The following is a 25098-nucleotide window of genomic DNA, read 5'->3' on the forward strand; positions in this document are numbered from 1 at the left end:
GAGTGAGTGCTTTGATCTTGCTAAGCCTCAGTCTCCCCATTTGTGAAACAGTAATTACACAAGATTCTTACATAGGATGCTTAGGGACTAAACAGCATAATATACATGGAAAGCACTTAAATGTACCCCCTGGACACAAAGCTGAGGAAATAAAGGTTGGCTATTTTGTGATAGGAAGCAAAGGGATATATAAACAGAAATTTTAAAGTTCTCATGAATGGTTATAACTTGATTAAAAACCATCATGGGGCAGCCCCGGTGGCCCAGCAGTTTAGCACCACCTTCAGCCCAGGGTTTTGATCCTGGAGCCCGAGTCCCACATCGGGCTCCCTGCACAGAGCCTGCTTCTCCCTCTGCCTGTCTCTCTCTATCATGAATAAATAAATAAATAATTCATCACAAATTTCCTGTTTAACAGGCTGCCAGCCTTCCTCAGACTTGTTTCCATGTCCTCACAACTGAGCTGCAATCCTTTATTTTAAAAAAAGATTTTACTTAATTTGAGAGAGAGACAGAGAGAGAGAAATGGATTTCCCACTGAGCAGGGAGCCTAGCCTAGCTCAAGACTCCATCCCAGAACCACGGGATCATGACCTGGGCCAAAGGCAGGCACTTAACCGACTGAGCCATCCAGGTGCCATGCAATCCTTTTACAGAAAAATTGTTTTCTCCCCTTAAGAGGATTTTAAATGCAAAAATGTGATTGTTTAACTAATGTGTTCTGCTGGCGTTTTGGAGGACCTATGTCAGAACACACATATGCCCATGAGGTTGTTCAAGAAGGAGACAGACCAGCTGACTGATGACAGGCTACATTCAGGAGGGCAATTATTAGAACAGTGCTTTTTCTCATTTCTTTTCCCACACTAGTTTCTCACCACTGTTTACTTTGCAGAGAACAAAGTCTATGAGAGCCTTGAAGAGGTAGGGGATTTCAAGAATATATTGCAGGACAAAATTATTTGGTAAAAAGGTGAGTTACAAGTGAATGGGACCATTGGTGCTAGGAAACAAAGAGGGAAGCCAGAGGCACCCTCAGCCCTGAAGGAAGGACAAGGAGAAAACCTTGCAATGCAGAAAAAAGATGACAATCCCAGGATGCAAGGTGATGCTTGCGTGATCTTTGATAAGCTCTCATATTAGACAAAAGCCTAAAAATTTCAGGACAACATGCCAGTCAATAATGTCATTGGCTTAGGATTTAAGAAAAAAAAATTTCAGAGAAAGAACAGAAAATTTAGTTAATGATAACAAAACTACCCCAAGCTTTTATTTTTTTCAGAAGGTCATTATCAAAAAGAAGCACAATGCTTCCCTTTGCTGTGTCCTACAACAAAACCCCTTAATTTTCAGAAGGTGAAAAGGAAAAAAAGTCTTTCCTTTATCATTTAATGGCCCATGTTTTACATACTATGAGAAACTAGAACTACAAAAGACAAAATGCCAAAAAATGCAGTTAAGATCGAAACCTTAGATACAAGCATCTTTCCTCCTGTCCCAGGTCACAGGACATTTATCTTAATCACTCTTCTTCTACGACTTCCATAGAAGTTGCTAATGTCTAGAAAGTAAAGTCTAGAAAACAGACACTACCTCATGCTGTCATATACTTAGGCCTGATCACATTGCCACAAAAATCCAACAAGGCCACTCTCAAATGAGTGTCATCAACTCTAGCTAATTAGGTCCCAGTGGTGGATACGGGGACTAAATTTCATTTAGCTAGAATTCTCTTAAATGTGTGTGCCTGTTTTAAGAGATCTATGGGCTAAGGATTTCAACGTGGAGCTCGTTTCTCCTGGGATTAATGGACTTTCTGTGCAGTATGTAGGCATCCCTGGTGACCCTTTAACCCATTCACCTCCTTCCCCAAGGAGGCACAGAGATGAGCCTTGCCAAGTCCACAGCAGAGAGCTTCAACCCTGCCCCCCTGCAACCCTGCCCATTTAGGTGATCTAAAGGAGCCTAACCTTTCTGAAACTTTTACCTATCCATCTATTTTCAAAATGATTTATCTGAGAGAGAAAGAGAGCACAAGAGTGGTGGAGGGGGGCTGTTGTGAGGCGGGGGGGAGAGGGGAGGCGGTGCGGGGCGGTGGCGGCACAGGCTCCCCGCCTGAGCACAGGGGCTCAATCTCAAGACCCTGAGATCTTGACCTGAGCAATCAAGAGTCAGATGCTTAACCAAGTGAGCCACCCAGATGGCCGGTAAAACTTCCATTTAATTAACTCCTCAGAATATGGACTTTTTTTCTGCTCCTGCCTAATGATTATCTCAGACACACAGGGCCACACTGTAACATAATGCTACGAGAAAACTCATTTGTTGCTGAAGTGATCCTGCTGTTTTCTAATGAAAATTTTTGTCTATTTTATAGGCCATACCATTTTTCTCATCTTCAGTGGCTCATAAATGCTCTACTTTACAATGCAATTAACTACATTTGGCTACTAAAAGGATAACTACTGATGTATTTATCAGATTAAGGTAAAACAAAATAAAAACAAAACACTTCAGAATTTATTTTCTTCTGATAAATAACTCAAATTAGGCATAAAATGAAACACAGCATATAATACTTTGATCAATTTTCAAGTTTTCTAAGGTTATTAAAGGACCAAAATGAACATTAAAATAATCTGTTGGGGTTAGTGATGAGCCCATTAAACCTGTTCATGTTAGGTGAGTGTATATTCAGGGTATGTGCCCAAACTGTTTATGAGAGCCAATGAAAAATTTTATGAAGTGAATATAAATTCAAAGGCAAGAACACTGAAACTTGGGATGGATTACAATCTCTAGGATAACATCCCATCCACAGAATGTATGATCTAGAATTGTTTTGTACCCTAAACATGTTGTTCACTGTCTGGAAAATCTATGGAAAAATGAACCCACTGAATGCATAATCTATTTACCAAGAACTGCTACTCTTAGTAAACAGAATTTATTTATTTTTTTAAAGATTGTATTTATTTATTCATGAGAGACACAGAGAAAGGCAGAGAGAGAGAGGAAGAGACAGGAGAAGCAGACTCCCAAGCAAGGAGCCCGATATGGGACTCAATCCTAGGACCCTGAGATCACACCCTGAGCTGAAGGCAAATGCTCAACCACTGGAGCCACCCAGGTGTCCCGGTAAACAGAATCTAAAAGTATAAAGTCAAAGTGGTTTTTCCCCCTATTTTGGAACTGAAATATAACAAATACAGATGATAAGAATGGAAAGAAAGGGCAAAAATATAATACTCTGAATTATAGATTATTTGCAAAGTGAAGTTTTCTTAGTTATAAAGAATCTTGAAGCTAGCATGCTTGCCCAATACTCTGCGCTAAGGGGCCCAAAGCAACAATGATTTGTGGCTGCAACACATACATTTTTTTTTCATTTGGGGGCAACCTCTCAAAAATTCTTGTCCCTAATCAAATAGCTATTTAAAAAAAAAAAAAAAAAAAAAAAAACCAGAATCACTGGCTGACCTAATATTAGCAAAACCATTTGGACCCATCTGTGTTATGATAAAGAAAAATCCTCCCTGCCGTGGGAGATTGGGCCCAAGCCAGGGAGGTTTCCAAGCATCCTGCCGACATCCGGATCCAATTCAGCAAGCAGACCATAGAGACCGTACGTCTGCCGCATTAACAGCCCTAACTCTACATACCTTCTTTCCAAATAACTGAGGCTTCTTCAGCACCACCAGGAGCCCAAAAGAACCCCAAGCAATGTTTCAGAAATGCAGCTTTCGTTGTTACCTAAAGGCCTACAAATATCATAATCTTCAAGGCCTCCCACAATGTGTCCACCCTAAAACCACACCTGCCCACCAGCACAGATCCTCTGTCCTAACATGAGGCTACATCTCACTTCTCAAACAGCATTTGTACACAAGGCTCTCAAGGCAATATAGTACTGTGCTCACTTGTAAGCTTTCCTCCTCAGTGTAAACACACAGAAGGAAGCACATTTAGGTTAGTGGTGGTCACAGATCTGCAACCTGTCAGGCCTCAGGTCAAGGTGATGGGTCAGCCCTGGGAGAAAGGACTTTGCCAAGATCATTCTTGGGTTCAGTGGATGTTGGAAGGCCCTCAGCTCCAAGCTGAGTCTGCCCTTGAAAAAAGATTTATGGGGGGGGGGGATTTAGATAACCTGGGGACATTGCACTATGAATCCTTTGTGTTTCATAGTTTTTGAGCTCAGCTAGTTAGGCACATCCTTATTCCAGAGAAGAGAGAAAGCCAGGCAAGACAAAAAGGATCCCCAAATCACCTGAGGATCCCCACCTGAGCTGATTAACAAACCGTACGTACCACCTAGGAAGTTTTCCAGTTTTCCCTGCATTAAACTTTTTACACTAATGCTGCAGTTTCAACTCATGTCCTCTTTGGAAACATGAACACTGCACCCAAGAATTAAAAGTACAAGACCCTGTTTATAAATCTCCAAAGACAGAAACCTCACATCGACTTCTTGTAGAAGTATCATGTTTAGGAAGGAGTTATCTTTTAAAGATAAAACTTTACTTTTATCATTGAAAAATTCATCCAAAGTAAGTGATGTGCACTCATTACACATTATGCTCATTCACTGTTTGGGGTGGAGAAAGCAAAGGGAGAATTTTGTACAGCTGACTCTACCTTGAATACTTAGAGGGAAACCAGCAAGGGAAAAATTAATAAACAAACCATTTCCCACGATTATTCAAAAACCCATGAAAAATTAGAACTTCTTGCCATAGTCCAAAATTGGAGATACACGATACACCTTAAACTCCTCTTTGGAACTCTGTGCTCACTCTTCTCAGTGTTACCACTTTGCATTTCCTCCAAAAGGGAACTGTGAATAGTAACCACCGTGCCTGGAATCTTGCACACAGTACAAATGTTCTACAACTCTCCCTCACAACTGCATTCAAGGATCCTGAACCACAGCTAGGATTCCCACCAACAATATATATAGTATATTCAGGGATGCCCTCTACTTTCTTTAAAAATTATGTGTTTGCCAGTAAGGTTCAGTTAATATTAAGGGTCTTCCCAGAAGCCAAGTCCTGTATTTGGGTCCAAGTTAGATGGGTATGACATGACGAAGTAGATAGTGCCTCCGTGCCTCGCCATCATATAACCCAATGGAGCACTGTGAAGACTGAATGGGCACATGTTTGGAAACCACACTGAATATTCGAAGTATAAAAAGATGCTAATAATTTCCAACTTATGAGAGAATTCTTCTGTAAATTCTTGATATTCTTTTTTTTTAAGATTTTAATTAATTTATTCATAAGCAACACAGAGAGAGGCAGAGACACAGGCAGAGGGAGAAGCAGACTCCCTGAGGGGATCCCGATGTGGGACAGGATCCCAGGACCCAGGGACCACACCCTAGCCAAAGGCAGCTGCTCAACCACTAAGCCACCCAGGCGTCCCTAATTCTTGATATTCTAAAACAAAAGTAGTAAGGGTTTCTAAAGTTATCACCCCTGTTATCACAGATATTTAACTATAAACATTGACATTAGTCTAACAGACTGCTTCATCCAGCATGTCACCTCCTCTCAAAGATCACTTTTCTCTAAACAAATGCCAATCTCTTTCGTATTTATTTTTATTACTGAGAAAAGTAATTTAGTAAATTCTGACAACCTAGTTAAGATTATAATGGATAGCTTAGAATCTTAGGTTGAACAAAGTTTGAAATAATTGTTCTTTAGTGCCACCCTAGCCCCAGAAGATAAATTTTACATTGTAACCATTTTTAGAGCCCACAATTCATTTCTATTTAACAGTTCATGGAAACAGACACCAATATATTGGATAAATATTTTAGTCCTCAAAGTAGCTAAACAGTAAACTAGAACATCATACAATTTTAGAGCAAAACATTAGTCTTCTAGGTGTGTGTTATGTACGTCTCTCTCACATACACACACACCCGACTGTTCTAAAAATATCACAGGGTGAATCAGGGCTGGAATAGAACATGCTCAGTCAATCCCAGCCCAGCACCAGGGCAGTGTACCAAGAAGGAAAGGTCTCACAGGATCTGGAGTTGGTTGTCTTTATTGGGAATAAAGATAAAATTTTATTTTTATTTTGTTGTATCATCCAAAGTTAATCAAGAAACTGAGCAAAGCCTATTTGAAATCAGTCTAACGTGAACTATTTAAATCTACCTACAACTCAGAAATTAACGTACTTACATTCACGTGTCAGTAACATAAATTAGGGTCTTGAAACACGGCCAAATCAAGAGCAATCAATGTAATTTTCATTCAACAAGTACCTATTGAGCCCCCACTGCATACTAGGTACCCTGGAAACAACAAAGCAGCATGATGCTGCTCTTCCCTGCTTCCAAGGGTTTTTCATGACTAGGTATACATGGCTGACAACACAGCAAAGCCAAGATTTGGATTGCTGGATAAAAAGGGAAAGGGATTCTTTTTTTTTCTCTTTTCTTTTTCTTTCTTTTTTTTTTTTTTTAAGATTTCATTTATTTACTCATGAGAGAGACAAAGAGAGAAAGAGAGAGAGAGAGGCAGAGCCACAGGCAGAGGGAGAAGCAGGCTCCATGCAGGGAGCCTGACGTGGGACTCGATCCCAGGTCTCCAGGATCAGGCCCTGGGCCGAAGGCGGCGCTAAACCGCTGAGCCACTGGGGCTGGTCAGGGAAAGGGATTCTTAATGTGAGGGCAGAACATGAATCAAAGCTCACAGGTATACCATGTGTGTTAAACTAAAAACATGTGGGCAGCCATGGTGGCGCAGCGGTTCAGCGCCGCCTGCAGCCCGGGGTGTGATCCTGGAGACCCGGGATCGAGTCCCACGTCGGGCTTCCTGCATGGAGCCTGCTTCTCCCTCTGCCTGTGGCTCTGCCTCTCTCTTGCTCTGAATAAATAAATAAATAAATCTTTAGGAAAAAAAAAAAAACATGTGTTCTAAAACCAGAGAGACACAGATTTGGACTCAAATCCAGTCCATATACTGAGAGGACTCCCATCCAAGTGACATACAATCTAACAGTATTTATCTTGCTGAATCACTGTACTAAATGTTCAGTATGTACAAAGTGCCCAATAAATATCAACTAAGTAATATTTGTGAGAAAAAATGTTAAGCACTAACAAAACATGTTTAGAGAAGTCAGAAGAGGTAAATGTGGCAGTGTCTGAGTTCAGACATAGAAAGGGAGAAATATGGTGCAAGACACTTTCAAACACTAGGAGCTGGAAGCTTGTATTGCATCTGATATGCAACGCACAGGAGGAGTAAACGAAGATCAGAATAATGAGGGAGGTGCCAACCTATCTCCCTACAAGATGGTGGGAAAGAAGAGTCTGTGTCCTGCTTCGAAAGCAAGAGGTTTTTTTGGTTGTCCAAAAATGTAAATATGTGTGGGTGTCTGTATTTTAATGTGCATATCAAACTTTTGTTAACAAGCAGAAACATCATTGGGGAAGTGCAGTTTTGATACAGTTCTTCCCCACCCTGAAGGTGTCCTGGTTCTACCCCTCAGGGACGTGGGGTGAGGTTGGTGTGCAGAACCAGCCCCACAAGTGTCATCTTATCTTTAGGACCTGATCTATCTATCGGGAAATGATGGGGTTTTACACTTGAAGCAGCTGTTCGGCTTCTGTCTCATGACTTGAATGCTACTTGGTTGTTTTGGAACTCATGGCATAATCTCTGACTTTTTCATAGTTACAGGAGGACAGGATCCTGAGGCAGGGACCATTGTTTTCAAAACAAATTTTAAAATTATCCCTTCGTGAAGTCTACCGTGTTTTCATACTTTTATCCATCGTTCACGACATTTGGCATACAAATTCAGTTCTCACTTTTTGAAAGGCTTATTTTTGTTTCTTGAGGTCATTGTCTGATCTCAACCATAACATCTTTCAGGTTGCTTCTGAACTGCTGAAGGGAAATTAAAGGAAATAATGCCCTACAATGTAACCATGGACTATTTGACATAAACACAGATAAAGCTACAACAAATTATTCACTGTTAAGTCAGTGCCCTGGTGGGTGCATGTTAAGTCCAAAGCCAAAAATGGCCACTACAGCTGGACTACAGTGATTGAGGGTTACCTGAGATTGGAATCTGGCTGCCTGACTGTCCCACACACAATACTCCCTCCCATGCTCATGAAAGGCCACACACACACACAAACGAAAGAGATCTAAATGCTGGGAACTTAATTTTTAATGGTTAATTATCCCATCAGAATATGATTGTAAAAGCACATGACTGTGGACATAAACCCTATCACGCTTGGCCAATCCCACAGGCTTCTCTTATTCCATGGCACAGATGCCCTGCCCTCTACCTGCCTCCTGCCTCCTTTCCCTTCTGTCCCAAAGCAGTTTAGTGCCACCCAACTTACAACCAGGTTTAAAAGTCACAACATTACAAGTAAACAAAGAAACAACAGCAGATAGTGAAAACATTTTGTAAAACCTAAGTCACACAGTTGTCATGCTTTCTCTGACCACTTTTCTGAAGGGACAGCTAAGGAACATTTGCTGAGAGGAAGATCAAGCCTTAGGTTGTTAACTTTCTCATCTATTTCACAGCACCTTGTCCCAGCCATTCGTCCTACTGAGATCATTTTATTCTTCCCACCAAAACAGAACCAAACAAAACACTTCCAGTTTTTTGGGAACAAAACACTTCCAGTTTTTTGGGAACATCTTCTGATTTTAAAATACAACTGTACTGTAAACTTTCGATCTGCACTCAATTCCAGGAAGAGCTTAAGGAAGAAAGCTGGTAGATCCTTTGCCCTTATTAAGGGAGGGGGAGAGGGAGGGAAGGGGGGAGGGAGGGAGGGAGGGAGGGAGGGAGGGAGGGAGGGAGGGAGGGAGGGAAGGGAGAATGGAGAAGGGAAGGATAGAAAAGAAAAAAAAAGGCATCAATCAAGTGTGATATCCAAGATCAGTTCTAAAGAGCTGGACTTGCTTCCCTGGTTGGAGATTTCAATGCAAAGTAAGCCATTATTTCTCCCTGGTTGGAACAATTTACTTCAAAATAAGAGTTTTGTGAGAAGTTCTGCTTCTGCTGAAAGGAAGGAAGAGAGCTGATTAATGAGATGGCTGCAGAATCTGCCACTTGCACATCACAAGTGGCATTTTATCATCATATCCCCCCCCATCATGAGCCAATCTAGCATGAGTAACAAGGGCAAAGTTGAATATTAAATTTTTTTTAAGATTTTCTTTATTCATAAGAGACACCGAGAGAGAGGCAGAGACACAGGCAGAGGGAGAAACAGGCTCCAATGCAAGGAGCCCGATGTGGGACCTGAACTCAGGAATCCAGGATCAGGCCCTGAGCCAAAGACAGGCGCTCAACCGCTGAGCCACTCAGGCATCCCTTAAATATTAAATATTAAAGAAAAGCTGGGGGTAGGTGTGTTGATGCAGATGGCTTCATACGGGGAATGTGCTTTGTCAAATGTGTGCCAAGATGCATCAGCATGCTGTTCTGGGTCCAATTTTCTTTTCTTTTCTTTTTTTTTTTTTTTTAAGATTTTTAAAAAATTTATTCATGATCTATCATGATCTATCAGAGAGAGAGAGAGAGAGAGAGAGAGGCAGAGACACAGGAGGAGGGAGAAGCAGGCTCCATGCGGGGAGCCCGACGTGGGATGACGTGGGACTGTGGGATGACGTGGGACTCGATCCCGGGACTCCAGGATGGTGCCCCGGGGCCAAAGGCAGGCGCTAAACCACCCAGGGATCCCCTGGGTCCAAATTTCTTAAGTGCATCCTTGCCCATCAGGGCAACTGTCATTCAGGTTACAGTTCATGGACCTTTACTGGACAACACTGACAACCAGTCCTACAACTGGTCCTAGAATGCTGATCCTGTCAATTAAGAACTTTCCTGTGTTCTGGGTAAGAGCCTATTCCATAAAGCTTCTCCTGAACTGACAAGGACATGATGACAAGGATTCCCCATGGCCAGCCTCCTACTCCACTCCCAGGGGAACCTTTATTCCCAAAAGCATCATCCCCAACTGCTGCCATGTAACAGCATCCCCTGGACTTTCCCTCTAGGTCCCCAAAGATTAGATTTTCCTCTAAGCACTGAGGTCTCCTGGAACATCTCCAAAGTAAACCCAGGACAAAGCAACACATTAAGAGCATAGTGAAGCATTTTAAGCATGTGCTCCAAACAACCATGATTCCCCTCAAGGTGAAGGGAACTCACTGAGAACATAGAATTGGGACCTGTCACAAAAACATACAGGATCCTTCATGTTAATACACAAAGCAAAGCAAAAACAAAACACCCTTCCTTAGACTTTTTGTTTCATGTTTGTTTATGTTTTTAACATATACCCCCTACACACATACATACATACTTCTCTGACACTTCTTGATAGATTATGCTGTGAAACCAACATTTAGAGGCACCCGCTTTGGAAAATGCTGTCCTGGTAGCAAGATGGTGGTCAAAAGGAAGACCTCGGTCTATTTGTATATAGGACTTTGGACAAATTTTACATCCTGTACGTCTGGGTTTTTCATGTCTACAAGGTAGAGAAAATAACGTCTGTCCTGACTGCCTCACAAAAGAGTCATAATGGATACCACTGCTTCAAAAAGCATCAATCAAGTACTATGCATTTGTGAGATTTTAGGATTGTGCCCGAGGCGAAAGGGGCCACTAACCTGAAGCTGCAGAGTTGCACCAAGCTTCCTACCAAAAACCCAGCTGTCCCAATCTACCTTGGAAAAAAAGCCCCTGTATTCTGTGAACCACACCTCTTGCTCTTTAAAGAATGAAGGAGACACAGACTGTCCAACCAGATCAGATTGCTCGGCAGGAAGGAGGTCTTGCATAGGCCCCTCCCCGTAACATCAAATAGCTTAACAGTCAACAACAGTATCTTCAAAATACACAAAGCAGAGCTACCAGGGGAGAAGAATGGGCCCACTCTTACTTCATCTCCACATCTCTTCCACCTCCCTAAATGCTTTTGTGAGGGGAAGAGACAGACAAGGTAGAGGAAGCAGAAGAGAGGGGGAAGAGGAAACAGGGGAGGAGAGCAGTAGGCTGATTTGCTCAGAAGACAGCTGAAACAAAGAATCCTGAGCCTTCTCAGTGGGTCAGGAAAACACTTCCGCTCTGGCTGTGACACAGCTCCTCACACTTTACTGTGATGAGAGCTGAGGGACAGTTTCTGGGGACACAGAAACAGAGCCTGCAACACAGTCTCTCCCATTAGCACAGCAAGTAGCAGAACTAGTGTAGAACTAGACTGGGCAAAAATAGCGACTACAATTGGAAAATCTGCATATGACGTTTGACAATGAATGTCAATTAAAATGTCCCGGAAACCTCCAGTACATGCTTTTTTTTTAGAATTTGGAACTAATATAAATATTATTTCTTTTACAAGATATTTTAGTGAATATAATGATGGTGTCTTTGGACGGTGACTGTAATGGGAATTTTCACTTTCTGGTTTACCTTTGCATGTTGTCTTTTTTGCTGCTGTTGCTAAAAGAAAGAACATATATAACTTCTATAATCAGAATAAAGTTACATCCTTTGGGGGTGGGGAGTGGGGATGGAAGACAAAAAAACATGTCTATTCTTCTTTTAGGCAGTCATTCATTCAAAAAATAATAAAAAAAAACATATCACTGATTTCCTACCAAGTGCCAGAACCTGTATACACACACACACAAACACTTACATAATCAAATAAGATGGAGTTTACAAACCATATCCTAAGATTTTTCTTTTTCAGGAAACAATAGCCCTTTCCTTAAGAAGGAAGCAGAAAAATCAATAGTGTGACACAAAATTGGTAGGGTACAGTGGTTAAGGAACATGGGCTTGTTATCAGACAAACCTGGAGTCTAATCCAGTCCTGGGACTTAGCAAATACTAGACCTTGGCTGTGTCACTTAACCTCTCCGTGCTTCAATCGCCTCATCTGCAAAATGGGAATGATAGTTGCCACTACAACAGGTTTTTATGAAGATTAAAATCAGATAATCACACAAAGCACTTACTTACAAAAGTACGAAATTTCAAGCAAATGTCTAGCCTCTGACTACAGGCAAAGTAGTAAGTTCATCTGACCTCATGTTACCTCCCTGCACAAATTCGAAAAGCACTCAGTGCTGATTTGTTCTTTAGGGAAAACACATCCAGGGTACTGGGTCTTAATGTTTATCCAACCATTATTAGCAGTAGCAACAAAAGATGCAGTCATTTCAAGGTGAAAGTCATCCAGGGCACAATCACACTTCAGGTTAAAACAGTCTCCATAGCACCTCTTAGCACTCCTGTACACACAGAGTGTTTCGGTTAGGGAGACATGGACCTTCCTGGGTTATGGCCTGGGCAGCAACATTTTAAATCCATCAGGAGGGTGTGTTGGGAGAAGTAACAAGAAATGCAATATTATATCAAATGCTAGGGTGCTTTCTTGGAGAATACAAAAAAGGATTTATTTAGGCTTTCCCATGGTTTGGTTTAACAGGTATCCAGAGTAGAGAGAGCACCACTAAAAATTGTAGCCAGGTTTTATGATCCCTTCCCTTACTTTCCTTACCTTGGACAGACACTGAAGAGAGACTACTTGAAGGCAAAAAGGTGAACAAAAATAGAGCACAGCAGCCTTCCCACTTGTTGCTGAAACACATTCCTTCACCTTTGAAAAGATGCAATAGCTTTCAGAGGGCTGCCCTCAAACAACAGTACAAATTGTGTTTAAATTGGGAAACCAGCTGCTCCTTGATCAGTCATCCTTCTATCAACAACAAAACTTTAATTAGCCCCCATCTGCTTCCTGTTTTATGCTACAAATCTTAACTTTCACCTGTTTAGACCAAACTGCAATAACTATACCCACAGTAAATAAAAGCAATTAACTTCACATACAACACGTAATTAATTCTCATTAAGCTCATAGTGGGCTATTCAAAATAGTGCATAATTCAAATCAACTATTTTCCCATAAATAACAATGTTCTATACTAAAAATTTAACAGAAACTCTCTCCCACCCACATCATCTTGAATTTTTTCCATTAAGAAGGTTTTCAAACTGTCTGGCTTCAATTTCCTGATTTTACTAAGTATGCGGTCATGTTAGGTCATGCAACAACAATGGATAAATCTCAAAAACATAATGTTGACTTAAAAAAAAAAATCAAGTTGCAGAATGATACCTACATTAACTGACAACATTTAAGTAAATGTTAGGTGGGCGATGCAAGTTCCTATATAGGGTAAATGGACTGACATGTATCAGCCTGGCCAGGAGGCCGACTTCGCAAGAAGGCCTAAAATGAGTGACATTTGTTAAAACCGGGTGGGGTCATGTGAGTACTAATTGTGTTAGCCTCCGTGCTTTCCAAGACGTTTACAATATTTCATAAAGTTCTAAGAGAAAGACAAATAGAGGAGGCTAGCAGCCAGCAAGGGAAGGAGGAGAGCTGGCCCCTGTACTTTCTTGGCCCCATTACACAGGCACAAACCAGCTGATTGCTGGGCCTTGAAAAGGCTCTCCAAGTGATTTTCTTGCCACCCTCAAACTCATCCCTTGAGAAAGGCTGAGTAACAATCCACTCTTAAGGGCAGGGACCCTGCTCACTCATCTCGAAACTGCCCACACTCAGCTACCTACCTAGTCAGTACCTGAGGTGTAAATATTATTTGAATAAATCATTAGATAAGCAGAAGAGGATTATTTGTTCTGCTATTATCTAGTCCAACAACCAAGCACATTAAGACAATTTTCCTTTCCTGAAGGAGTCTGAACAGATGAGTAGTTGTCACTCCAAACCAATGATCAGAATCTTCTAGAAAGCTTGTTGAAAACAAAAACATGAAAGCCTTTGGCTCAGGGGCTGGGATTCACCAGGTATGAATAGAGTGAGACCAGGGACCTGTATTAAAACCAGGTTTGGAAACAGCTGGATTAGCTAAATGACCAACATTCCTTTCAGTTTTGATAATCTAGGAAAATAATTCAACTGTTATTTCATATAGGTTCTGATTCAACAGCAAGAGGACGAAATCTCAGAATAGGTATCTCCGATGAGTTTGAGAAATGCTGTGTTAGTGGCACTTCGGTTTACTAACAGCAAATAATAAAAAGCTATTTATTAGTATAATGTTATTTAATAAATGATTAAAATGTTTAAAAATATAATTACAGTTATGGAAGTTATGGATAAAAGCCAGTTCATGCTGAGATCAATTTTTAAATCATCATTGTTTTTCAGAAAGAAAAACAGAAGCGTCGTTAGTGAACGTGTCAACCTCACCTTTCAACTTCCTGCAATTTTCCTCCCCCGCTTTCCCCTTTACTATTTCCCTTGGACACACACACACAGTTAACTTCACAATGGAGTCTTTACAATATTATTGCTCCAGATACCAATAGGCCAGTCAGGGACTCAGCGGGAGGAACACGACTGCAGCCTGACCACCCCTGCTTCAACAGCTCCTGCTTTTGCAGAGAAAGGGTAATGATTTCTTATCAAACGCTGACATCACCTAAAATTCCTTTACATTGACAACATCCCGTCTGGCTCCGGGTGAAGATGAACTTCACATGTGCCCTAAGGAAATGAACAGTGGAATGGACTTTGAAGGGATCAAAGATTCTGCAGATAGCAGAGCATGGGTCAGATGAGCCTGAGTCAGGTTCATGCAAGAAAGCAAGGTTCATGCAAGGAGCAAGAAACCCCATCCAGCAGAGTGGATCCAACCAGCTGCCAGTTTTCAAGGGTTGGATGTAAAATCTAAATGACGAGGATATCCAGCTAAGTGTCAAACTATCCTGGCTAGTCTGTCACATCAGGGCTCAAATCACATCAAGCATCTTCTGGAGGTCTTTCATTTAGTACATAATTTTAACTAGTTCCATGTTTGAAACTAACCCAAAGAAGCACTAGTTTCTTAATTCAGCCCAAGCGAATCATGAACTCCCTCCTCCTCGCTTCATGCTTGTGGGCCAGTCTTCCATATATGGATGCATCCACCTCTTCTCCCCTAACTCCACCACTGTTGCAGTGACTGAAGGTCTTAAAAGAGTTAAGTGTGGGAAAGCCCTCAGGCCAAAAACTCTAGATCGCAATCCATAAAGGAGTGAAATCAATTTTGAGGACTGAGGCTAGTATTTTGTAAAATTAATAAAATTGAGCGTATCTCACACAAAAGAGCAAGTAGAGTACTGTTTTGTAAAACTCCTGTGTCGTGTGTGCACATGTACACTGAGTCACACTATAAAGTGGATTTCTTATTGTGCATCGAGCTGGGGAAAAGACAGAGAAAAAAAATGTAGTACTTCCTAGAGAACATGCTTTCCTGGCTCTAGGAAAAGCTGACTGACAAAGCCCAATCAGAGGGTAGTACAGCTACCCCAAAGTTTCTGGAAATGTCCCAGAACCTTCAGGGAGCTCCTACTCTGCACAAACAACAAATGAGTCTTCCCTCTCAGTGGCCCACAGGACAGACGTGCTTCTTACCACCTGGAACGAGGAAGGGTGCACAAAGAAAAAGGGCCATATAGTGTCATGCTGGGCCGTTTTCTATCAAGTAACTTCTGAGCAAGTTAGGTTCTTACCAACAGAAGGAACATAGCATATCAAACCTTCCCAGAGTGTGATTTAAAGCCCTATCACTTAAGACTTTCATCTATCCCTCCATCTTTCCTTTGGGTGGGAGCAGCACAAGGAAATCATGGCTCGGGCAAGTGAGAAAAAAATGAAATTTGGATTATGTTTACAGCCAAGGGAATGAGGAAAGGAGAGACGTTGAACAATCCTCTACTGGAAACATTGCTGAAGTGTTTTTAAACTGAAGATTATACCACCACTTAAGATATTTTTTCTCTACTATTTTGCCCAGCATATTACAAAACTGCATCTAGGACTGAAATAGCAGATTGCCTCAAGAGCAAATGACAATATTTGTACCAGAAATGTTGGCAACCAGTGGCACAGATGGGTTTCTGCACAGCAATCCTCAAATGGGGGCTCCAAGAATAACTCCACCTACTGCAACAGTGCTAAACTGCTGAATCCTAAAGTCAGAAGGGCTCATTATCCCATATTTTCCCACCATCTCCTTCCCAAAGGTACATGTACCTGCCTAACCTCCTTTGCCTGGGAAAAGCTCAAAGCACAGAAGAAAAGGAGAGAGCAGACCAGCAGGAGAAGTTCACTAGGCATCAACAGTACTGGATGGTCAAATTCAGAGAAGCCAGTTACTGACAGGAATAGTTTTTTATCTTCCCCTTCAAATCCAAAAAATAAATAAAAATAAAGATTTATCCAAGTTGCATCTTCTCTCCAGGGTTGGGTACCTTGGTCAAATAAAAAGTCATTTTTGTTAAAAGACGAACCCAAGAACTGAGGGAGAAACTGGTACCAACCATAATGATGACTAGGATGCTCCCAAAGGCTGTCACTCAACACCTACCGCACAGCTCACTAGAAAACAGCCACCTTTAAACAAAGGAGCTGGCACTTTCACATCTGCTCTTGTCCACTGACATGTGCCATTGTTACACTGTTCTTTTGCAATTTCTACCAAATGGTCTAGAAAGGCCAATTAGAAAGAAGTCTTCACTTAAGGAGACATTAATTATGAAACCCATCCAATTTAAAGTGCTGTCTTGGGACGCCCCAGGTGGCTCAGCAGTTGAGAGTATGCCTTTGGCTCAGGGCATGATCTGGGGGTCCTGGGATCGAGTCCCACGTCGGGCTCCTTACAGGGAGCCTGTTTTTCTCTCAGCCTGTGTCTCTGCCCCCTCTCTCTCTGTGTCTCTCATGAATAATAAATAAAATCTTTTAGTAAATAAATAAATAAATCGTTGTCTTAGGCATGCACAGTATCCTTTCCCTGCCTTTGAAAATGGCTAGGGGTTTAGTAATAGAAATTGGCCTCTGCCTCTGTGTAGACCACGGGGTCTTCCATAAAAAAAGAACCAATGCACAAACTGTTTCAGGATATAACAGTGCTTTCCAAACTACCTTCAAATTACATAAAGCAGAATACAGACAGAATACTGCATTTATGGCTCCATATGCCCATATCTCTCCTATGGTACACAGAAAGCCTGTAATCTCACAGATTAAATTCAATTAATAGAAAGTTAAGGGTTCAGGCAGAAAGAATTCCACATTTAAATAAAGATTAATTTAACCCTAAAGAAACTGAGAAAGGAAGATTAAGGTAGGCTAACCTCCCACATTTCCTCTCCAACTGATCAGTATATTCCTAGGACAGGCTCTGGCTATAATTTCTTGAACTTTGTTTCTCGCAAGGTCAGGTGAATCTGGAAAACAGAGCTCTACTTTCATTACCACGCCCGATTCACCTGAATCTGAATAAGGCAAGTGATGTCACAAGTGAAACTAAATTCCCTGCCAACCTTTCAGTTTCCACTGAGTTAGCTAATGAAAATGAGGGTGAAGGAAAGGAAAAAGGAAAAAGGAAAGAAAAGGAAGAAAATGAAGGTGTTAAACCCTCCACAATCGCCAAACAAATGTTCCCAGAATCCCAAAGTCCCTACCAAAAAAAAAAAAAACAAAAAAACATTAGGCTTCGGAATATATCTTCATTCTTTTATTTGAATGAGTGTGTAAGACTGGGGGTAAGGGAAGGATTTACTCTAAGCCAAAAAGTCACTCTAAGAAGATCCCCACTAAAAAAGGACTGGGAAACAGTATGATTTCCCCTTTGTCCATCTAATCTCCTCAACCACTACTGGTAGAAGGTACCAGCCTCAGCAGGGCAGTCTTCAACCAAATTGTCTCTAGAGATTTCAGAACGAGCAGCTATGGAAGCTTCCTTGGTAGAAAACAGGGTAGGGGGATCCCTGGGTGGCGCAGCGGTTTGGCGCCTGCCTTTGGCCCAGGGCGCGATCCTGGAGACCCGGGATCGAATCCCACATCGGGCTCCCGGTGCATGGAGCCTGCTTCTCCCTCTGCCTGTGTCTCTGCCTCTCTCTCTCTCTCTCTCTGTGTGACTATCATAAAAAAAAAAAAAAAAAAAACCACAGGGTAGGTCCCTCACACTCAACATAAACAGAGTCAACAAGAAGATGGTGACTTAGAAGTGCCACTGATGCACACTGTCTACAGAACAGTCCAGGTAGATCATCAAGCAATGACTGCAAGAGTGTTCAACATTAAAAGAAACCTTATACACTTCCAACTATTCTCATAAACAATCCAATCCACCAATTCTCAGAGATTGGTATGAAATTCACATTTTCTCCCCAATCAAGGCCTTTCCTCACTAATGACATGGAATTTTCAAAAGGAAAAAAAGAGAAAGAAAAAGAAAAACTCACATAAACACAGTCAGCATTATTTTTAGAGACAACTTTCATTTCCATTTCAATTTACTAAAATTCGAAACTTGCTAATAATAGAACTAGTATTTAATTGTCACTCAAACCGGAAGTTGCTGCAAAATACAATATAGTTATTTCACAGCAAATTCAAGGATCTGTGTTGTAAAATATTTGGTCTTTGTTACTCTTTCAGCATTCAATTTGTAAAAAGGAAACATGTTCTGGTTTGGTTAATTAACCACTAACATAAGTCAAATAATGAATGCTGATGCCTCCTAAATAAAGCAGAATAGCTTAACAGAATCCTTTGAGTTTATTCGTTTCAGAACACATTTCAAAGCCACCCCAGTAACTGTCTGGAAGTTCAGAAGGGGAAATGTGCTTCTGAATGTCAATAGCAGGAGAGTCTTTGGGGCCCCATTGTTCCCATGTGCTGGGAGCTCAGCTGTTTGGAACTGGCAGGAGGCCATACAGGAAGAGTTGTCAGACTTCCGGGGCTGGTCACTAGAGCATGACTGCACAAGGCCCAAAGCAGCAGGTGTTTGAGGGGTGCTTGGAAATGGCAACATGAAGACCTAAGTACTAGGAATCTGAAGAGCTACAAAAAGTCTTACTCTCTTGCCATAATTTGCAATCAAGAAGTTTTAGCAGAAGTCTGCAATTTTGTCCTATGGCAACTCTCTATCTCTCCCGGAGTGTTTGTGGCCCTTATCCAACTCCTCCCAGTAACCAGTATCATCTTACAACCCCTAAGGCATGCCTGAAAACACAACAGAGTGATTCAAAACCCATCATTTTGGTCCAAGAATGACTATTCCAGCACACTGACAAAAAGAAACCCACTTAGATAAACAAAAAACCTATTTTCCGCAAAACAAGGAATTGGATTAGGCTAGTAACATCTAACAACATCTAAGCCAAATGATGCAAACAGAACACCATGAGAGGAATTTACACCATGACTTAAATGCCACAAACAGGGAAATCCTCTCCTTACTGAGACTCTTGGGTCCCTTCTTACATAATGACTCCTGGCAGTTACTGTTCCTAAAATAGCTTTCTTTCCAAAATGCCCATTATCCAAAGGCTCACTCCTTCTAGAGTTTGACTCAGGTTTTAGAGAAGTGTTCATCTGTTGAGGCTGCAGAATGAAAACAGAGAATGCCTATACCTTGCTTTCAAGGCACACAGTTGGGAAGAAGCACCACAGGAAGGACAGCCTACTGAGCCGGTAGCTAAGAAATCCTGCTCCGCCTGGTGTCACTAACCAGCCTGGCAACCTTGAGCATAGCCTCAGTTTCCCTCGAGGAAATGGATGGCCTCCAAAGACACTTCAACTCTTGTAAAAGTCTGTGAATCTAAAAAAGCAGGACCCCACTTTAGTAATCCCACCCAATCTGAGGAAACAGAAGAAGGGACCTAAGAATACCCTACAGGATAGATAGGAACTATTCCCAGTGGTAGCCCAGTAAGAGCTGAAATGTGTCCACTCAAATCCAGAACGAGTGACCTCTAAAGATGAACCAAACACAGCATAAACCCAGAAAATGCAAGAGATAAAAGTTAGCTTTCCATCTCCACAGCATAGGTCATCCAGCAGTCTCAAAGTCCAGAATGTGCTACGATGGCTCAGACTTGCTGGGAGTAGAAATGCAACGAGGAAGTGGAGATACACTGAAATGCCATCCCAGTTTAAGCAACATACCGAGGACCTGTACTGACACCTTCTGTGCAGCCTTTTTCAAGAAAATCAAATTGCTCCGGGAAGGGGGTGGACTTAATTTAACTAAACGTTTCACCAGGCACATGACAATTTTTCATTTAACATTTCACTTTATATAGTGGCCAACAAAATCCTCTTCTACCTAATGTCCATGATTCTCTTCCTTTCATTACTTTCTGATTTTTAAGGTGGTAGTAGTAGTAGGTATTGCAAACCACATGATGCATAGGTTCTTGCAACACCTCTGGAGGTATGTAACATGACTGATGGCTGTAGGATGAGTGGAGGCCAAGAAGACTAGCAGTCTCAAGCAGAAAGGACAAGAAGTTCACCAGAAGTTCAACATTTCTGCTCTGTAAACAAAGTAAGAAATAAAGAGGCCCTTCTGCCAACCAGTAAGGAGGAAGGGCGAGCCCTGAGAAATCCAAGAAGGAGCGCACAATTGGGAAGAGGGGAAGATGGTACCTTGCTACTGAAAGATGGCAGTGATATAAGATGTTTCCTGGTGGCTCCCACCTTCCAGACACACGTAGCACATAACTAGGTCCAGGCATGGTCTAGATAGCAACTCCTGAAGAAGGCAAGCCCCACAAAAGGAAAAAACCATCACTGGCTAGGAGCTTCAGTCAAACTGGGCAATTCTGAGCAACTGAAGTTCCTGAGACTGCCAGGAGCAGAGGGAATAACTAGTAAATTAGTGTGCAAGGCATCCAAGGCCCAGAACAGGAAGCCCAGTGCCTTTCTTTTCCCAGCAGGCCAACCAGGTGCTGGAAAGGAAAGAAATTAGAGTGGAAGCTGACAGAGGAAACCCCCAATGGGCCTATGAAGAGAGAGTGTGAAACCATTAAAGGCCAGTCACTTTGTAAATTTACCACTATTCTTTTTGCCAACCCTTATTTCCTTGTGAAGTATGCAACATTTGATTGGAAAACTGGATGAAAAAGTCAGGAAATAGTTTCATTTCCCTCCTTAGGGAGCAGGAATAAATGTAGCTCTCAAGGCCAACCTGAAGAGATACAGAGTCACTACTAAGAGACACCACTGTCCACACTGGACAGCATCTATGAGGCCCAAAGGATCTCCTCCTGATAGTCAAGCCCTGTGTCATCTCCTCCCCTCCAGGCACTCACCTTAGCTAGACCCTGGATTCCTGACCCCACAAAAACTGAAATAATGAGTCTGTGTTATTTTAAACTGCTAAGTTTCAGAATATGTTGTTTTTCAGCAACTGATAGCAAAACTACTCCATTTCACTGAAACTTTCAATACAAAAATCTAAACAACTGAAATTAGTACAAAGCAGTGACTCTTCTCAACTTTGGGCTCAAAGACTTTATTAGGACACAGAATCCTAACAGAATGACATATGGTAATCGGGAGAGATACAGTATGTTCTTTTATTTGTGATGAGGCACCTGACTAGTGCAGCCAGTTAAGCAACTGACTCTTGGTTTCGGTTTAGGTCACGATCTCAGGGTCATGGGATCAAACCCCGCATCAGGCACTGCACTCAATGTGGAGTCGGCTTAAGATTCTCTCCCCCTCCCCGCCCTTCTACACTGCTCTCTTGCTCTCTCTCTAATAAATGAATTTTTTTAATGTGTATTTATTTGTCATGATAAAATGTATGTATATGGTGCAAAATTTGAAAGATTCAAATGAAGACCTCTCCATTTCAGATGTTTGCATAAATGTACCTCAAAAAAGCTACCCTCAAATCCTGGGTTCCCCTCCCCCCCAATTCCACTCTCATTGTTTAACTTTTTTTTAGTAGGCCATGCCCACCTGGGGCTTGAACTCACAATTCTGAAATCAAGATCTGAGATGAAATCAAGAGTCAGACACTTAACCAACTGAGCCACCCACATGCCTCACTTTATTAATTTTTTCCAAAGCACTCGTCATCATAACATACTTCACATTATACTTATCTAATCATTATCTAGCTCTCCTGCTAGTACTGTAAACTCCACATGGGTACAAATTTTACTGTTGTTTACTGGTGGGTCTCTAGCCCCCCAGGCCTATGTATTAGATATTTAGTACACAGTGACTCCATGGATAATAAGGAGATGAGGTAAGAAAAGTCTCTGCATATTCTTGACATGGTCACTGATGTGGGAATTCATATCTGATACTAAATTTAAAGCACTTTTCATCCTAGATGTGTTACTTTTTATCTCTCTTTGAGAGCTCCAAAAGAAACTGGACTTTTCTACAAAAACACTGAACCCTGCCCTGGTGTATCTCAGAATGAAACATCTAATAATGAAGGCCTTTTCATTCAATGACTTTTTGAAATACTACTTTTGATAAGAGGTTCCAATGGATATTTTACTGTAAGTCAAAGTCATTACAGATATTCTGAAGTGTGGCTACATCATATTTCCAATCATTTTATTATTTAAGTCTTCTTTGGGGGAAAAAATTTAAAATTTCAGATAGTAGGAGAGGCTCCCATGCTTGCTTCAGCAGCACATGTACCAATATTGGAATGATACAGAGAAGATTAGCATAGCCCTTGTGCAAGGATGACACATAAATTCGTGAAGTGTTTCTTATTTGGGAGAAGGTACACTTTATAGTAAATTAAATGCACAGATCTTAAGAGACAGTTGAATCTGGCAATTGCATACCCTGTGGAACCACTAGCCTAATCAAGAAGAGTACACTTCTATCACCCCTGAGAATTTCCTTGTGTTCTTTCCCAGTTGATCCAGCATTCTGCCAATTCCCCTTCCTCCGAAAGTGGCAGCCTCTATTATGATTTTTATTCATCACAGCTTATTTTCATGGTTCTAAAACTGCACATAAAAGTTCATAACTATATGAACTTTTTAAACTATTAAAAACAAAAAACAAGGCTGCACATAAATGGTCAAATTAAAAAAAAAAAAAAAAAACCACCACACACACATAAGGCTCACAACACGAAAACAAAACAAAAAACCCATGAGACTGCATACCACCGTGGTACGGCTGGTATTACTCGATCTCTCATTCTTCATACCATCCCCACAAGCTGCTGGTTGTATATCATCTCCTGGGGAACACACATAACTTAAAAACTATAGCAAGGATGACTCAATTCTAGGTCAATAAAGAAGTTAAACTTTTGCAAGTAGATTAAATGAAATAAATCATTAGGCTTGCTAAATGCTCACAGGCTGACATCTCATCCAACAATAAATACTACATGTGTCTTACTCTTCCAACCTGGGGACACCATAATGTGCACTACCCATCTCATTTAAACCTCATGCTACTCTCACCTCCTCCTCCAACAGCGTTCAGATGATTCAACACTACACAAATTAATTTGAGAACCTGCGTACCTGGTCCTCCATGGGAAAAAAAACTTACCAAAACTTGGGAGACAGAGAAAGTTGCATCCTGCCTGCAATTTGCTTAGTGAATCAGGCCTACAGTAGCTTCCGGGGAGTTACCTCAAATTTTGAAAAGCAACAGATCAAACCATATTTCAAAGATCCAGAACAAAGAACATTCGCTTTTTGAACAGCAATGCTAGCAAGGCAGAAGAAGGGCTGATGGACGGATGCCTGGATTTTTACATCAGGAACATTTTCTGCATAGCTCCAATTCAAGGACTAGAACAGGAACATCAGGTGAGCTGTGCCTTGGATGTGAGCTCGTAAAGGACTACCACTCTGTCTTAACCATTACGTGTCCTTGTGCAGGGCTCAGTGGAATCAGGAAACCAGAGTTTTCATCACCAGAAAGAATCTACCAGTTACTCTCTCTCATTTTCCAGTTCCAATAACCCCAATTCCCATTTTCCAGTCCCTTTTTTTCCCCAGTCCTTTTTAGGACTTTACAGTGATGGTGCACCCCTACTGTCCTGCTATGAAATATTAAAGAAGTATATAGGGGGCATTTCTGGGTCTCACATTATTAAACATAATTAAAAGGTACATAGCTTACAATATTTCCAATCTAATAAGCAATAATTTCACAGCCTACACAATAATTATGTATATAAAACTGAACACTGCTAAAGTATCAACTATGCTTCAAAAATAGAAGCAAGTATTTTGATTAAGACTATTTAAAATCTAAGATTCAAGGAGGAGGAGTACAGAATCTTGAATCACACATATAATACAGTAATTAGAAACAGTTCACTTCCAGGGCCTTAAGTGGCAGTTTACAATCATTCCAAGATGTTACTGTTTTCTCCTTATGTAATGTTTAAAAAGCTTAGCAGGATAATTACACATGTTGTAAAGAAAAGCTTTACCACTGTATAGTGAGCTTTTAAAATATTTTAAGTTTGGCGCACCTGGGTAGCTCAATCGGTTAAGCATCCAACTTTTGATTTTGGCTCAGGTCATGATCCCAGGGTCTTTGGATCTAGTCCCACATCAGGCTCTGTGCTGGGCATGGAGCTTGCTTAAGATTCTCTTTCTTCCTCTTTCTTGTGCCCCTTCATCTCTCTTAAATATTCCAAGTTCAAATTTGAACTCTGATAATAATACAAACTACTGAATATTCCAACCTATGAGCTCATTCTATTTATACCACAAGTAAAGAAAAAAAGAAAAGGGGAAAATTAGGGGTTTGTTTTATTTGTTATTTGCTATTTTTTCTCCAAATTTGTTATATACAGAATCCTCTAGCTTCCAGTAAAATCTACCGCAATATAACAAAAATTCAGGCTTTTAGATCTTTCTGACATCCTCCTTTGCTCCTCAAGTGAAACTCAACTACTGGCTCTGAGATCATTTACATTTACTTAGACATTTTAAGCTGCCCTGTCACCATTATGGAGCACTACCTAATGAGGTCCCCTTAGAGACAGAGCTGGCTTGACAACAATCCACAGTTAATACTAAAATGATCCAAGAATTCCTACTTTCTCTGAATTTGAAAAACATAGCCCTCCTCCCTAAAAATAGGAGGGGGAAAGGTCAATTATTTCACGCAGAAGCACTTCCAAGAGAACTATGCAATCATCAAGTGGTGACTTAATATAAATTCAAATAAAATCCCAAGTTCAACTCTTGAGTTCTTGAACATGC

The 25098-nt window shown here is 41.2% G+C and overlaps 1 protein-coding gene and 1 non-coding gene across 2 annotated transcripts in view; one reads left to right on the forward strand and one right to left on the reverse strand.

Moving 5' to 3' along the window:
- FOXO1 (forkhead box O1) overlaps window positions 1–25098 on the reverse strand; it is a 101749-nt gene that overhangs the window by 12744 nt on the left and 63907 nt on the right. The window lies entirely within an intron of this gene.
- Window positions 22523–22625, forward strand: LOC112918711 (U6 spliceosomal RNA). Its single transcript, XR_003234746.1, has one exon. It is a non-coding gene; the product is annotated as a U6 spliceosomal RNA (small nuclear RNA).

This window comes from Vulpes vulpes, chromosome 9 (assembly GCF_048418805.1).
Source record: "Vulpes vulpes isolate BD-2025 chromosome 9, VulVul3, whole genome shotgun sequence".
NCBI lineage: Eukaryota > Metazoa > Chordata > Mammalia > Carnivora > Canidae > Vulpes > Vulpes vulpes.